The sequence below is a fragment of the Cetorhinus maximus genome, chromosome 9 (genome assembly GCF_964194155.1).
Source record: "Cetorhinus maximus chromosome 9, sCetMax3.hap1.1, whole genome shotgun sequence".
In the NCBI taxonomy this organism is placed as follows: domain Eukaryota; kingdom Metazoa; phylum Chordata; class Chondrichthyes; order Lamniformes; family Cetorhinidae; genus Cetorhinus; species Cetorhinus maximus.
This window is the reverse complement of record NC_135887.1, coordinates 113,618,268-113,635,045: the sequence shown is the minus strand read 5'-3', so window position 1 is coordinate 113,635,045 and position 16,778 is coordinate 113,618,268.

The following is a 16,778-nucleotide window of genomic DNA, read 5'->3' as shown; positions in this document are numbered from 1 at the left end:
AGCATCTGTGGAGAGAGAAACAGAGTTAATGTTTCAAGTCCGTTTGACCCTTCTTCTGTTTCTCTCTCCTCCCTACTCACATTGGCAATGCTGCTGACCCTTTCTATCCCGCCCTTGGATGTGGTTTTTGAAATTATGGGCTGCCCGCCTGCCCATTTGCCCATGCAACGAGCACGAAATCGCACGGGCAATGAAAAATCCCCATCAGTTGGCTTCTTAATGGCCTTAAGTGGCCAGTTAATTAATGGCCGGTGTGGCTCTGACACCCGCTGAGCAAAATGTTGAGCAAATGCACGATGACGTCGGGATGCTCGCCCAACGTCATCGTGCACTATTTTATGCCCAATCGGGTGGGGCACGCGCCCACCCATGCGATGTAAAATTCTGCCCAGTGAGTGAGGGGCCTAATGTGGGCCACTCCACCCACGGTCTGGGACCTCTCCCTGTTGATGTGAGCAGGCTTCTCCTGCACAGAAACAGATGGAGAGGGTGTGAGCAGGGCACATGGCACTGTGTGGAATGTTTGTGTGGTGAGTGGAACCATGGACAGGGTGAGGACACGAGCTCGAGAGGATATGGGCCTCATGGAGATATGAGGGTGTGCGTGAGAGTTAGTGGTGTTGTACCTTAAGGTGTGAGGTCCCTGTGGATGTGTGATGGGTTTGTGAGTGTGTGATTTGAGAGTGACGAGAATAGTGACTTACCCTGGCGGAACGGATGAGACCATTCACCCTGTAGCGGCACTGGGTGGCTGTCCACTTTTGGGTCAAATCCTGAAACTCCCTCTCTAACAGCACTGTGCGTGTACCTACACCACAGGAACTGCAGTAGTTTAAGAAGGCAGCTCATCACCACCTTCTCAGGGGCAATTAGAGATGGGCAGTAAATGCTGGCCTAGCCAGCGACGCCCACATCCCGTAAAATGGATAAAATATTTTTTTTAAATTGGTGGTGACCACTGCTGGCACCGCCTCCCATGCTGGATTGGTGATGCCGCTGCCCCTCCTGCAGCCAGTGTGGGGGTAGAGGTCATCACAGCGGGCCTCCACGACATCTAAAAGGTGCTCAAGGGACGTCTCACTAAACCAGGGAGCTGCAGTCTTTTAGCTTTTCGGGGCCATCCTGTCTGGGAGCACTGAGAGGTGTGTGCACAGCTACTCTTCAAATGTGACGCCCGGCGTGATGAAGCAGCGTGGTGATAGCGTGGCGGGCAAATGAGAGCCTGTGCACCATCGAAACAGCGTGTTCCCCGAGAATGGTAATTAATGCGGCGGGTTTGGGATGATACGCTGTGTGAAGCTGCCATTGCAGCTGGCGGGTAAAATGTCATTTTCTCCGCCTGCTGCCACACTTGGTGCAAACCTGGGATGTCCACCCTAAGTCTCGTTCACCAGCCCTGCCACTGACCCCAGACCCTAGTGCTCGGGGATATACATTGATATCAAGTCCAACACTTTTGATTCCTTGATTTCAAAATTTTCATCCTTGTTTTCAAATCCCTCCCTGGCGTCTCGCCTCCCTCTCTGCAAACTCCTCCAGTCCCACAACCCTCCGAGATCTTCGCGCTCATCTAATTCTGCAATATGAATATCGCCAATATTACTTACTCCATAATTGACAACAATATCAGCTTATATTTATATAGCACCTTCAACATAATCTAACATCCCAATGCACTTCAGGAATGTTATAAAGCAAAATTTGGCACCAAACCACATAGCTTGGTCAAAGGTTTTGTTTTAAGGAGTGACTTAGAGAAGGGAAGCTAGCTAGAGATGCAAAGAGGTGTAGGGAGGGAATTCCAGAGCTTAGGATCCAGGCAGCTTTGGAAGGCACAGCCACCAGGGCCTTATGATTACAATCAGGATGCACAGGCAGCCAGAATCGATATCTCAGCAGGTTGTGAGGCTGGAGGAGATTACAAAGATACAGAGGGTGAGGCCATGGAGGGATTTGAAAGCAAGGTTGAGAATTTTAAAGCCAAGTCATTACTTTTTAACCGGGAGCCCTTATAAGTAATTCAGCAGAGCCGGGTGATAGGTAAATGGAACCTCAGCTCTGGAATTCACTCCCTAAACCTCTCCGCCTCTCTACCTCTCTCTCCTCTTTGCAGAATCTCCTCAGAACCTACCTCTTTGACCATGAAGTTGGTCAATAATAATATTTCCTTATGTGGCTCAGTGTCAAATTTTGTTTGATTACGCACCTGTGAAGAAGCTTGGGATGTTTAACTACATTAAAGGTGCTGTATATAAAAAAAAATTCCTTGTTGTCAAAAATCCACAGATCTGGTTTCCATTCTAGATTCTTGAGGTTTGCCTGGCGTTTACCTTCTCATCATGGGGCTCCTTTGTGGATTTATCAAATGCCATTCTGGCTTTTTGTCCTTGAAGGAACATTGTCCTGCTTTAGCAGCTGTGGCAATTATGGTTTTATTTAGTGTTTAATGTACCTTTAAGAATAATGCTTGTTAAGGGAGATCACATGATCTTTAGTATCCAATAGGAGAGTAGCGCGGGCTACCTCTATAGTTGGTGATCAGTAGTGTAGAGAGAGAGTTTGAAGTGAAAGCACACGTGTTGTTGCAGCTGAATACTTTTGTAAATAAACTTTAAGTTACCACTTAAGAAATGTCTACTGATCAACTCTATCAATATTACCAACTCGACCACCTCTCACACCAAACTGGCAACGAGGGTAAAACAAGATTAAACAGCAGAAATCAAATTGAAAAGAAATCGACACTGTGCCTCACCAGTAATTGTAAGTAGAAGTTCTGTTCAAATCAAAGAAGTAATTCCCTCTCAGATTCCACAATTCGGAAGGATTGATCCTTTCAATCCAGCCACAGAAGATTGCTCGCATTACATTGAATGCTTCACATTCTTTTCCCAAGCGAATGAGATTACGGGGAAAGAGAAGAGGCGAGCGATCCTCCTAAGTACATGTGGGAATAAAGTTTATGGCTTGATTCGAAGTTTGACGGCACCCAGTGCCCCAGATTCAAAAAGTTTTGATGAATTGGTGGACTTTGTGAAAGGTCATTATCAGCCAAAGCCCTCGGTAATGAGGCAATGGTTCAAGTTTAACTCGAAAAATACAGCCCTGGGGGAGACAGTTGCTTGCTATGCGGCAAGTTTGAAGCAGTTAATGGAACACTGTGAGTTTGGTACATCTCTAAATGACATGCTCAGAGATCGTTTAATGTGCGGTGTGAATGAGGACACAATTCAGAAGAGATCATTGTCCAAAGCGAATTGGATTTCAAGAAGGCGCTAGAGATAGCACTGGCCATGGAAAGTGCAGTAAGAGATTCAAAAGCAAAATAGTGGCGTCCTCCACATTGATGGGAAACCCCAGCCAAAAAGGGCATAAAAATGCAAGACTCTGCCAAGAAGTGGGAAATAACCCCTGTTAGCCAGAAAATGAGAAAAAATGACTTAGCAGCGAAAACAAGGAATAATGTCAATACAGGTGGAAGCAAGCAGTCTTTTAACGTTTGGCAGTTTAAAAAAATTGAATGTTTTTATTGTCATAGAAATGGACACATAATGAGACAGTGCAAGGAAAGAGTCAGGCAGTCTTTCAAATGAAAGAAAATTCATGTGAGATATATAACGTAGAAGAGCCCGAAGCAACAAAGTCAGATACTTACTCACTAAGATAAAAGCAAAATACTGCAGATGCTGGAAATCTGAAATGAAAACAGAAAATGCTGGAAAAACTCAGCAGGTCTGACAGCATCTGTGGCGAGAGAAACAGTTAACTTTTCGAGTCTATATGACCCTTCCTCAAAGTTAAAGACAGAGCTTTCTTTAGCTCTGAGGAAGGGTCATACAGACTTGAAAAGTTAACTCTGTTTCTCTCTCCACAGCTGCTGTCAAACCTGCTGAATTTTTCCAGCATTTTCTGTTTTCATTTCAGATATTTACTCGTTGTTTAACCTGAAAGTTGGAAAGACAGAACCGCTATTTGTAACAGTGAAAGTAAATAGCAGACCTGTTAGAATGGAAGTGGACACAGGGGGTTCCACTACAGTAACTGGGAAACACACCTCCAGATATCTGAATAATGGGGAACATCAATTAAATTTAGAAGAAACAACTGCCCAATTAAAAACATGCATGGGAGAAGACATTCAAGTAAAAAGCATAAGCAGAGTATATGTCCATTATGGAAGCCAATTGGCAATACTAACAGTGTTGCTGTTGAGAGGCAGAGGACCAAGTCACCTAGGGCGAAATTGGCTAAGGGAAATCAGCCTTGATTGGACACTGAGATTCTGAAAGGAAGCTGGAAGTGTTCCTGTTTTGAAAAAGGAGTGTGCAAGCACTGAACAGCCTGAAGAAATGCAGGCTGTCTTAAGCCAAACTCTGGAAGAACAGCAAAAGGAGCTCAAAGAGACTATGCTTAATGACAGAGTTTGTGACGAGGTGAGCAACCTTCAAAAGGAAAAAGAAAACCTGCTGAAAGACCTTCGCACAATACAAGATTCCCTCAGGTCAAAGTTTGGACTTTGGAAAAGTACAAGGCGAAACCATAAGAATTCAGCTCTTCTCTGAATAAACTGAAGGGTGAGTTGGCATGGAAGATACAACGATGCTCAATTTTCCAGGAGGCAGCAAACAAATACAAAAAAAGAGATGGAAAAGCTGAAGAATCAGTTAAATGAAGCCAAAGAGGCTTTGGAGGCAAAAGTCACAGAATTTTCTAAGCAGACAGATGATGAAATTTTGGGAGACTCAGCCACTGGGTTCAGACAAGTTGGGCTCGCACCTGAGAGTAGTCTGGCCAATATTGAAGTCAAAAAGAAGGCCAAGATTAAAGTCAGTGCTAGAAAGAAGAAGGCACGTAGAAAGAAGACACAGAAACACAAATAAGGCTTTAATCCTGGCAGCAAACAAGTACACTTTCGTACATGGTCATGGAAATCAAATCGCAAATGCTGATGCCCTTAGTCATTTGCCTTTACAAGAAAATGATGAAGATGTTCCAGTTCCACAAGAACTTGTTTTACTGTTAAATTTCTGAGATTCCTCACCAGTATGTGCTCGACAGATCAGATACTGGACAGCTCAGGACCTAATCCTATCTCAAGTCTGAGAACAAATTGGTCAGAAGAGCCAGTATCGAATGAAATGAAATTGTACTTTAACAGAAGACATGAAATAACCAGCCAGGATGGCATCTTATTGTAGGGGGACACGAGTGATAGTTTTTCCAAAGGGAAGAGAGTCACTGTTAATTGAACTACACAGTGCACATCCAAGAATTTCCTGAATGAAGACCATAGCATGCAGTTACATATGGTGGCCTGGGATGGATGGTGAAATAGAGAGTTTAGTGAAGAATTGTGTTCATTGTCAGCAACTGCAAAAGCTGCCAGTGACAGCTCCATTACATCCTTGGGAGTGACCAGGTAGACCCTGGATGCAGTTACACATTGACTATGTGGGACCTTTTCATGGGAACAATGTTTCTGCTCATTGTGAATGCCCACTCAAAATGGATGGACATATATGAGGTGAAGTCACCAACATCTTCTGCCACAATAGAGAAGCTACGTCAAAGTTTTGCCATTAACAGACTACCAGAAGTACACATTTCTGATAATGGCACGGCATATATGAGTGCTGAGTTTCAGCCTGAAAGGTATCACTCATGTAAAAACTTCACCGTACCACCCTTCCTCAAATGGATTGGCTGAAAGGATGGTTCAAACATTCAAGGCAGGCATGAAAAAGCTAACTGGCGATTCCTTGGCAAACAAGCTAGCACGCTTTCTTTTCCATTACAGGACTACCTCTCACACAACAACAGGTGTCACACCTGCAGAGTTATTGATGAAATGCCTTCTCAGGACAAGATTGAGCTTAATAATACCGAATTTAGCGGGGAAGATGGAAAGGATTCAGGGAAGCCAAAAAACTAGACACGAATGGCATAGTCGCGAGAGGAAATTTACTGTGGGAGAGACGGTATACACGAGGAACTTTGGAGAAGGATCAAAGTGGTTACCGGGTGAAGTAAGTGCAGTGACTGGATCTCTATCTTACCACGTGAAGGTGGAAGGCCAAGTCATACTGAGACATGTGGATCATTTAAGGAAAAGAGAAACAAATCACCAAGAATTGATTCTACCAGTGTTCACGACCGGGTCAGCGTTCCCTGTTGAGGATACTCAATCCAGTACAAACATGTCTGGTGTTCCTGTAAGAGTTGAGGATTCAGAACTGCAAGTGCTCAGCGAAGCACCTGATGTTCAGACAACTCCAGGAAAGCAGGTTCCTGACAAGTTGTAGAGCTGAGACACTCTACACACATAAGGAAACCCCCAAAAGACTAAACTCATAAATTACTTACCAATGTAAATATCTTGCTGTCTTGAGAAAATTATACTCGTAAATATAAAATGTGTATCCAAGTAAAGGGGCAGGGATGTGATATTAATGGTTTTATTTAGAGTAATATACCTTTAAGAATAATGCTTGTTAAGGAAGATCACATGATCTTTAGTATCCAACAGGAGAGTAGTGCAGGCTACCTCTATAGTTAGTAGTCGTTAGTGTAGAGATAGGGTTTGAAGTGAAATCGCACATGTAGTTGCTGCTGAGTACCTTTGTAAATAAACTTAAAGTTTCCACTCAAGAAGTGTCTGCTGATCAACTCTATCAATCAGTACCAGTTCCACCACCCCTCACAACAGCAGCAGAATACATATGGATACAGGAATTGCTCAATGAAAAATTTTCAATGTCCATGATAGTTCCATGGTAGTCTCCAGATACAACAATAATGAAGTTGTTGACCAATCACAGTGATTAATCTCTATCAATGAGTCTACAACAGACCCAGACATGTGGCAAGGAAAACCCCTAGTGGTGGAGAGCTTTGGGAACCATAGGTTCAAAATCACCTTTGAATAATTACATTTTGCATTACAGCCAGCTTCTTCACTAAAAAGCTGACAGATCCATTCCCTCTACCATTGGTGAATCATGGCGGCAGTATGTGCCTCTGCAGCAATTCACAAAGGCTGCCTCAACAGCAACCAGCCAGCTTTTTATCAGCATTCCTTCATTGTCAATAGGTCAAAATCCTGGAACTCCCTACCTAATAGCACTGTGTGTGTGCCTTCACTACATAGGCTGCAGCAGTTCAGGAAGGCCCACTACCATCTTCTCAAGGGACAACTAGGGATGAACTCTGGTAATAGTTAAGGTTAGGGTAAGGATTAGACCAGCAATGCCCATATACAGAGAATAAATATTAATAAATGTGTGGACCCCTGTCCACATCAAACAGTCTGATTGATGAGCAACACCAAAGGAGGTCTACTAATAGCTTTTGTTAGCACATTGCGGCCTTAAAATTATAATAGAGAAGAAATAACTTTCAAGTTATTTAGTGACTTACACAGCTTCAGAATGTCTCAAAGCCCTTCAGAACCAATGAAATGCTTTTGCATTGAAGCTTTAGTTGGAATGTAGGAAACATGGCAGCCAATTTGTGCACAGCAAACTCCTATAAACAGCAATGTGATAATGGCCAGAAAATTTGATTTAGTGATGCTGGTTGAGGGATAAACAGGACACATGGGAAAACTCTCCCTCCTTTTCCTCTAATAGCACTATGGGAGCTCTTATGTTGACTTGAGAGATGGACAGGCCCTCAGTTTAATATCTCATCCATAAGCAATGCCTGTGCACTGTAATAGCAGAGCACCTGGCTATGCGGATCATCGGAAAGTTAACTGTGGTGTCTTCTATATTACATTGGCTGCATTTGGAAATATCTAGGTGCGAATTTTTGGAATGGATTTTTCTTTATTCTTTCATGGAATGTGCCAGGCCAGCATTTATTGCCCATCCCTAATTTCCCTTGAGAAGGTGGTGAAGCTGAATCCCCCACTATCAACATCCTGGGGGTTACCATTGACCAGAAACTTAATTGGGCCAGTCATATAAATACGGTGGCTACAAGAGCTGGTCAGAGGCTGGGAATTCTGTGGAGAGTAACTCACCTTCTGACTCCCCAAAGCCTGTCCACCATCTACAAGGCACAAGTCAGGAGTGTGATGGAATACTCTCTACTTGCCCGGATGAGTGGAGGTCCATCATCATTCAAGAAGCTCAACACCATCCAGGACAAAGCAGCTTGCTTGATTTTCACTACATCCACTACCTTCAACATCCATTCCCTCCACCATCGAAGCACAAGGGTCATTCTGACAGGATAACAACTGCCTTCCTGAACTGCTGCAGTCCATGTGGTGTATCTACACCCACAGGGCTGTTAGGGAGGGAGTTCCAGAATTTTGACCCAGTGACAGTGAAGAAACGGTGATATAGTTCCAAATCAGGGTGGTGTGTGACTTGGAGAGGAACTTGGTGGTGTTCCCATGCATCTGTTACCCTTGTCCTTCTAGGTGGTAGAGATCGCAGGTTTGGAAGGTGCTGTCAAAGGACCCTTGGTGAATTGCTCTAGTGATGCTTGTAGATGGTACATACTGCTGCCACTGTGCTTCGATGGTGGAGGGAATGCATGTTGGAGGTGATGGATGTGGTGAAAATCAAGCAAGCTGCTTTGTCCTGGATGGTGTCGAGCTTCTTGAATGATATTGGACCTCCACTCATCCGGGCAAGTAGAGAGTATTCCATCATACTCCTGACTTGTGCCTTGTAGATGGTGGACAGGCTTTGGGGAGTCAGGAGGTGAGTTACTCTCCACAGAATTCCCAGCCTCTGACCAGTTCTTGTAGCCACAGTATTTATATAACTGGCCCAATTAAGTTTCTGGTCAATGGTAACCACCAGGATGTTGATAGTGGTGGATTCAGCCTTGGTAATGCCATTGAACATCAAAGGGAGATTGCTGGATTCTCTTTCATTGGAGATGGTCATTGCCTGGCATTTGTGCCCTTGCCACCCTCAGCATTTCCTCCCAGTGGTGTTCAACATAGAGGAGTACTGGTTCATCAGCAGACGGGGGACGATAGGTAGTAACCAGCAGTAGGTTTCCTTCCCCATGCTTGACCTGATGCCATGAGGCTTCATGGGGTCCAGATTTAATGTTGAGAACTCCCATGGCAATACCCTTCAAACTGTATACCACTGTGCTGCCACCTCTGTTGGGTCTGTCCTGCCGGTGAGACAGGACATACAGGGATGGTGATGGTGATATCTGAGACATTGTCAGGTATGACACCGTAAGTATGACTATGTCAGGCTGTTGCTTGACTAGTCTGTGGACAGCTCTCCCAAATTTGGCCCCCAGATGTTAGTGAGGAGACTTTCCAGGAACAACAGGACAGGGTTTCCCGTTGTCGGGTCGATGTCAATGCCAGGTGATCCATCCAGTTTGATTCCTTTTTGTAGTAGTTTTGATACAATTGAATGACTTGTTTGGCCATTTCAGAGGGCAGTATAAGAGCCAGATCTATAGGCCTGGAGTCGCATGTAGACCAGACCAGGTAAGAGCAGCAGATTTCCTTCCCTAAAGGGGCATTAGTGAACCAGGTAGGTTTTTAACAACATTAGTTTCATGGTCACTATTACTAAGACTTAATTCCAGATTTATTAACTGAATTTGAATTCCAGCAGCTGCTATGGTGGGAATTGAACCCGTGTCCCCAAAGCAATAGCCAAGGCCCCTAGATTAGTGACATTACCACCTCCCCCACCTCCCCCTAGTACTGTGTATATAAATTGAGCTGAGTAAATAGTCTGGCATAAGATGGCAATATTCCAGGATGAAGAGGCTACCTCAGTTAGTGATGATCACACATGGCATTCACTGCTCTACAGGCCTCTTGTAACTCAAGAGATTGAGAAAAAGATGCGTCCTTCCTTTCCTCTAGAACTCTGCTACCTACAGTAATGGGATTAGCAGGTGTGGCCTTTAGAACTACAGATCCTGCAGAATAAGTAAGTCCTGGATTGGGCTTTAAACATCACAGTTGAGAGGTATGGTACCTGCATTTTGCTAATTGAACACTAGAGGGTTTTGTGATTGGAGCTGGCAGACTGGACCAATTATACTCTACAGCAACAATTTGCATTTATTAGGTGCCTTTAATGCAGTAAAACATGCTTTACAGATACAATTATCAAACAAAATTTGACACCATGCCACATAAAGAGATAGGACAGGTGATCAGAAGTTTGATCAAAATGGTAGGTTTTAAGGAGGAAAGAGTGGTAGAGAGGTTAAATTTAGGGAGGGAATTCCAGAGCTTAGGCAGCTGAAGGCACGGCCACCAATGGTGGTGGGATGAAAATCAGGGATGCTCAAGAGGCCAGAATTAGAGAAGCGCAGATAGCTCAGAGGGTTGTAAGGCTGGAGGAAATTATAGAGATAAAGAAGGGTATGAAGGGAGTTGAAAACAACTGGGATTAAATGTAGGTCTGCAAGCACAATGAATACCTTGACACTAAAGCTTTGACTTTTACTGCCCGTCCACGGTCTAGACAGGAGGGAAAGCAGTTTGGCAAGATCCTCCCAAAATGGATCTCAGTGCAAAATCTGAGTCATTTTAACACCTGGGCATATTTTAAATATTCCCGCACTGTCTCATGCCCAAAATCAAAAGGACCCAGTTCAGGGCCAGTGGATGTGAATGGTCACTTGGGCCATGGATCTCTGAACTTCAAGGAGCCCAATGGAATGGATCTTGGGAATAATCTCAACCCTGGACAAAGGATTCACCGGATAATGCCAACATGGAGAAGGGGAAGCAAAAGCGGAGTCTTGTGAGGCCCAAGGGTTCTCCAAGGTGCCTGCTAGTCACTGGGGGGGACGGTGAGTAGGGAGATTCCTCATGGCCCACAAGGTATTCTACAAAACTTACCTCAGCCTATTTTGGGCAATTGATAAGATCTGCCGTGGAGCAAGGGTTAGATTTGACATCAGGCAGGTTGATTCGATGCTAAAGCCACAATGCAGTGCCATTGACACCATCGGGTCCTGAGCTTTGAATTGAAAGTAGGCCTCTGCCTGCCTGTAACAGATGAAGTGGCATCAGGTGGAAACAAAATGACCTCATGGTGATAGACTCAGCCTAATCTTATACTCTTACCCAAAGAGCTTTTTTGCTGCCAGAGGGTGGTTAAAATCAGGGCCTAAGTCTCAGAAGGTCAGTCACCAGAGCCAGCCGTTATCCTCTCAGAAGTACATTTCAGCAGGGGGTGCAGCAGAGGGTATGACTGGGTGAGGGGGCATATCAGGGGGTAGGGGGCAAAGCAGGGTTTACAGCTGAGCAGGAGTGAAATAGGGGGCATGTCTGAGCAGGGGCCACAGCGGAGCAGAGGCATTCTCGGTTTCCCTCGTTAACTCGGTCACTGTATTTCAGTTTTAGCTCTTGCTCCAGGACTTTAACATTTTGGAGGGAGAAAGTAGCCTATCCTCCTAATGCAGTAGATGGTGTACATTTGCACAGAGCGCCGCACATTGGGATTTCAGATATGGAGCTCTTCACAAAGCTAAGCAAGACATGTGGTCTTCCAGTGCCCAAATTTCCACTGCATGCTCCCACGATGTGAAGATCCATGCCTGGTGCACTAACTTGTGGAACCTACCTGGATATTTCACTGCACTGGGGCAGACATTACAGTCACCCAGTTGATGCCACCAAACATAACACCTAGCCTAAAGATCCTGAGTTACTCAGCAAGGCTGAAGGGCCTTGGTCTATGTTAGAGAAACATAGATTTAGAGGCAACCTGATAGAAATCTATAAAATAATTCATTCATTAAGATAGCTTCGCTATTGATAGATTATTCCAGTTTAACAGATTGAGAAAGACCAAGGGTAACAGTTGGAATTAGTCTGCTTCTCTTTTTTTTCCCACAGAGAAGATTTTTTTTATTCATTCATAGGTTGTGAACATTGTTGGCTAGGCCAGCATTTATTGACCATCCCTAATTGCCCTTGAGAAGGTGGTGATGAGCCATCTTTTGAACCACTGCAGAACCACCCACCCACAGTTCTGTTAGGGATGGAGTTCCAGAATCTTGACCCAGCGACAATGAAGTTCCAAGTCCAATAGTGGCATCAACTGGGTGACTGGTGTGTGACTTGGATGGAACTTGCAGTTGGCAGTGAACCCCTGGGATGTGCTGCCAGGTGGTGTGGTGGATGCTGCCTCTCTGAGTCACCCTCTAGAGGGAGTTAGGCCAGTTTCTTACCGGGGCATCCGGCCCAGAACACATTTGGCAAGTGTGAGGTGCAGAAGTCGGGACTTACCGTTAGGGCCTTGCTTAGATTGCGGACATTCGAGGAGCAGAAGATGCTGGAGCTCTACAGCTACCAGAGCCTGGAGGAACACATGCATCGCATGCTGGGTGGATTCTCATGGACATGGCTCCGCCGTGAAGCAGCTCATGGAAGGTGGGAGGCCTCTGTTGATGTCTCGGGTCTGCTTTGGAACACCACAATCTTGGCCACGGGCTGCTATGGATAATCAGCGAGTGGGGAGAAGAAGGTCCAGCTGTGAGTGGGAGAGAAAGGTGTACCAGGGGAGGGGTGGGAGAGGAAGGTCTAAGTTTGACTTGGAAAGAAAGGTGTACTGGGAGCAGTGATGTTGGAAGGGAGGGGACAAAGTTGTTGAGGGGGATGTGTTTGGGGGGATGGAAACGAAAGTGTCGAGGGGGCGAAGTTGGGAGAGGGGATGAGATGGTACGGGAGTAGGAGGGCTTGATGGGGGAGAATGCAGTGTGGGGAGGTAGGTGTAAGGGGAAGGAGATATAATGGAAGGAGTTTGCAGGGAGTTCAGAGGGATGAAGGAATCTAGGGGAGGAGGGAGTTCAGATGGGGAAGAAGTTCGATGTGGGGGGTTGGAAGGAGTCTAGGCGGAGGAAGATGTCTCAAAGGAGGAAGAAGGTTGGAAGGGGGAAAGAGTCCAAGGTGAGGAAGGTGTCCAGGGTGAGGAGGGAGTAAGGGTGGAGGAGGGAGTAAGGGTGGGGCAATGTCCAAGTGAATGTGCAAGGGAGGGGTCTTTGAGGGAGAATGACTACCTCCTGGGGAGCAAACTGAGGTTGGGCATGGTAGGAGGGAATGATGAGTATGAGGGGGAAGCAGAGTGAGCCAGAAGGGTGGGAGGGTGAGGGGGTATTATAGTGGTAGAAGGGATGCCGAGGGTGGTTGGTGGGGACTCGGAGTCAGACACAGACATTGGGGGTGGGTAGGAGGAGGTCGGGGAGGTCAATGTGGGTGGGGGTGAGATTCTCAGGAAGGTAGGGAACTTGCATGTTCACCTGGACATCCTGGAATGACCAGGGTTCAGGTTGGTAGGTGACTGTGGGGAGATGAAAGGTGATGGCAGGGGTGTCAACAGTGATGGGGGAAAGGACATGGGTGACTGGGGAGGGGAAAGGATGGGGGTGTTGAGCAAAAATCTGACTATGACGATCATTGTCGAAATCGAAAGTGAGCGGAGCCTCGTGTTAGACGGGCACAGGTGCTGCATGGGAGTGAGATCAGTGGGTGGGCGGAGATGCAGGTCAGCTCCGATGGACAACTGAAAAAGAACCCCAGCAGGCAGCATTGAAAATGCTCGGGACAGTGAGATGAGTGTGATGGATGAATGTTCCGCATGCGTGGGAGAGTGCTAGCTCGAGGCTCCGAAAGGCCCTGTCACACTCACACTTCTCCTTCCAGAATCACTCGTGGTCCAGCTGCAAGCAGCTGAACTGCTAATGGGTGGGGAATGCAATGAGAGGACTCGCAAAGTCTGTCAATGAAGCTGAAAGACATTACATTTTATTCAGTGAAAGTGAATATATATTTAGATTATAAAATGACAAAATGTGTTCACCCCTGCAACCACTTGTGATCAGAATTTCTTAACTTTCCGAGGCCTACCACTTCCCCTAGGTGCTGCCCTGATATCTGCAAGAGGGGCAGAGAAGGCCTGTGCAATGGTTGGTCCTGTTGCCTCTGATGACTTCAGCATGTGTCCTCTAGATAGTTGAGGCCTAGAAGGCCCCGGCTTGCTTTGGCTATCCTCCTGTGGGCCCGCTGCTCCCTCTGAAGCAACAGAGGACAATGTTGAGGGGGGTCACAGGCAAAGGGGACTTGGGGGGGAAAGGACAGCCTCTGAGATTCCTGAGTGGATGACTCAGGGGTGTCCAGCTGCTGCTCCTCCTCCCTTTGGGTGCCCAGGGGGCCCAGCCTGACTCCTTGAGGGGAAGGAGCAACAGGAGGGATGGTGAGATGTCCCGTTTCCCTCTCGTGTTGCCACTTTAGAAACTCACTTATTGCTACTGCGATGGAGTGCAGGTCTGTGCGCATCTCCACGTTCTGCTGGACCATGGTCTACATGGCATCCGCCATCCTTCCCATGGAGACCTCCATACGTGCACATGTGGACACCATCTCATCAGGGAGCAAGCAGACACACTAACGTGACACTCTGTTGAGGGCTTCCAACAGCTCTGCATGATGTTCCCCTGCCTTCTGCTGACTCTTCATGATGAGTTGGAAGGCCAAATCCAGAGGCTCATCATCTGACTCGGCCTCACAGATGCCTCTTCCCCATCAGTCCTCTGAGTGCCAGGGAGCTCAGCTGAACCTACCTCCTCCTGCTGTGGACACCTGTGAACCTGACCCTGCTCTAGATCTAGGTTCCACCAAGATGTATGTCTGCACTGGTGGAGGGTGTGGGTAAGCGCTGTGATGGGTCTGCCAGGCTAATTATTTCCAGCTCTTCAATGGAGAAGGTGTCCTCTTGGCTGGAAGTGTGGACCTGGATGGAGCTGAGGGACTGGCGGCTGAGAACACGGTAGCTTGGCAGAGCTCCCTCTGAACCAAAGTAGAGATAATTGGTGAAAGGCAGCAGAGTCAAAAGCAGGAGAGTGAGCACTCACAGTTGCTTTGAGAGAGGGATGATGTGGTGCAGGATCCTCATGTGGGTGTTCACCGCCAACCTCACTGTCACTACAGGCATGGTCCACATCCTCACCTGTCAGTGTGGTGGCACACTCCTCAAATTGAGTGAGGGGCCTAATGTGGGCCACTCCAACCCCGGCCTGGGGCCTTACCCTGCTGTTGTGAGCCAACTTCTCCTACATGAAAACAGATGGAAAGAGTGTGAGCGGGATGCATGGCACTGCGAGGGATGTTTCTGTGTTGGGCGGAGCCATGGATGGGATGAGGACGCGAGCTCCAGAGGATATGAGCCTGATGAGTGTGTGTGTGAGAGTTGTCCTTTGAGGTGTGGGATCCTGATGGATGTGTGTTGGTTTGGTGAGTGTGTAAGTTGAAAGCGATGAGGTGATCGACTAACTCTGGTGGAACGGATGAGAGCATTCATCTACTAACTGCACTGGATGGCTGACCTCCTCTTTGTTCCTGTGGCACTGACCACCAGTGACAGTGACTCTGGTGGATCTCCTGTGGCCAGAGAGGGGTAAAAAACATCGCGGCAGCCTTCCGCTGTGTCCATCAGGTGGTCCAGAGAGGCGTCACTTAATTTGGGGGCTGCCATCTTCTTAGCTATCGGGGCCATCTGTCGCCTGGAGCAGTCCTGGTCTGGAGACATGAAGTAGGCTGCGCTCTGGTGCACTTTAAATATGTTGCCCGGAGCGAGGAAGCGCTGAGATCATGGCAGGGCCGGCAAATCCGAGCCCACCCGCCTGCGATCCGGTGTGTTTCCCATGAATGCATTATTAATGGGGCAGGATCCGCCGGGAATCGGACAACACGGCACAAAAAACCCGCCATTGCAGCCTGTGAGAAATGGATGTTTTGAAAAATATTTTTTGGGAATATTGTGTTATTCTGTGCAAAGGCCGTGCGTGTCTGTGGCCAGGATTTTACTTATGGCAGGCGGGCTGGTCAGGAGCGGGCGCAGGCGAGTGCAGAGGCAATCGCCATCCGCAATCAGCTCCGCGCCACCATGTTACGCGGGCCCGCCCAGCGTGAATCGCGGCTCCCAAGAACAGTGGGAAGGGGCGGGCGGTGGCAGGAGTCCAATGACCGCCGGGCCCAATGGCGACCCGGTCTATTCAAAACCTTCTAAAGGCTACCACCGATGTCGCACAGGAGGATGTCCGACAGCGCACTCAGAGAGCAGGCCAGGCAGGGGGGCAGGTCAGCGGGGCAGTGTCCCCCGAGATTTCCGGATGAGTACCTCGCTGCTCTCCTCGAGGAGGTGGCTGCATGCCGCGACACCCTTGGGCCAAAGGACGGGAGGAGGAGGCCCCCCCCCCACCATATAACAAAACGTGCCTGCGAGGAGGTGGCTGAAAGGGTTAGCTCCCACGATGTGGTGAGACATACCTGGGTGCAGTGCCGGAAATGGTTTAATGACCTGTTGCAATGGGGAAGGGTGGGTACCCGTGTTGGCATGGGTCACTTATCACAGCGGTTAGGTAGGACATCCCTCTGGCCCCCCCATAAATCAGAATTTTGTTTTTGCATTCATTCATTCACAGGATGTGGCCTTCGCTGGGTGGGCCAGCATTTATTGCCCATGCCTAGTTGCCTCTGAGAGGGTGGTGCTGATCTGCCTTCTGTATCCGCTACATGTGGTGCAGGTACCCCACGGTAGTGTTTGGGGGAGAGCTCCAGAATTTTGACCTAGCCACAGTGATGGAGCGCCAAGACATTTCAAAGTCAGGATGGTGAGTGACTTGGAGGGAAACATCCAGGTGATGGTGTTCCCATCTACCTGCTGCCTTATCCTTCTAGGTGGTAGCGCTCGTGGGTTTGGAAGGTGTTTTTGAAAGGAGTGTGATTGGCAAATGTGATGGAGGCAGCATCTGGGCAAGGGGGTCAG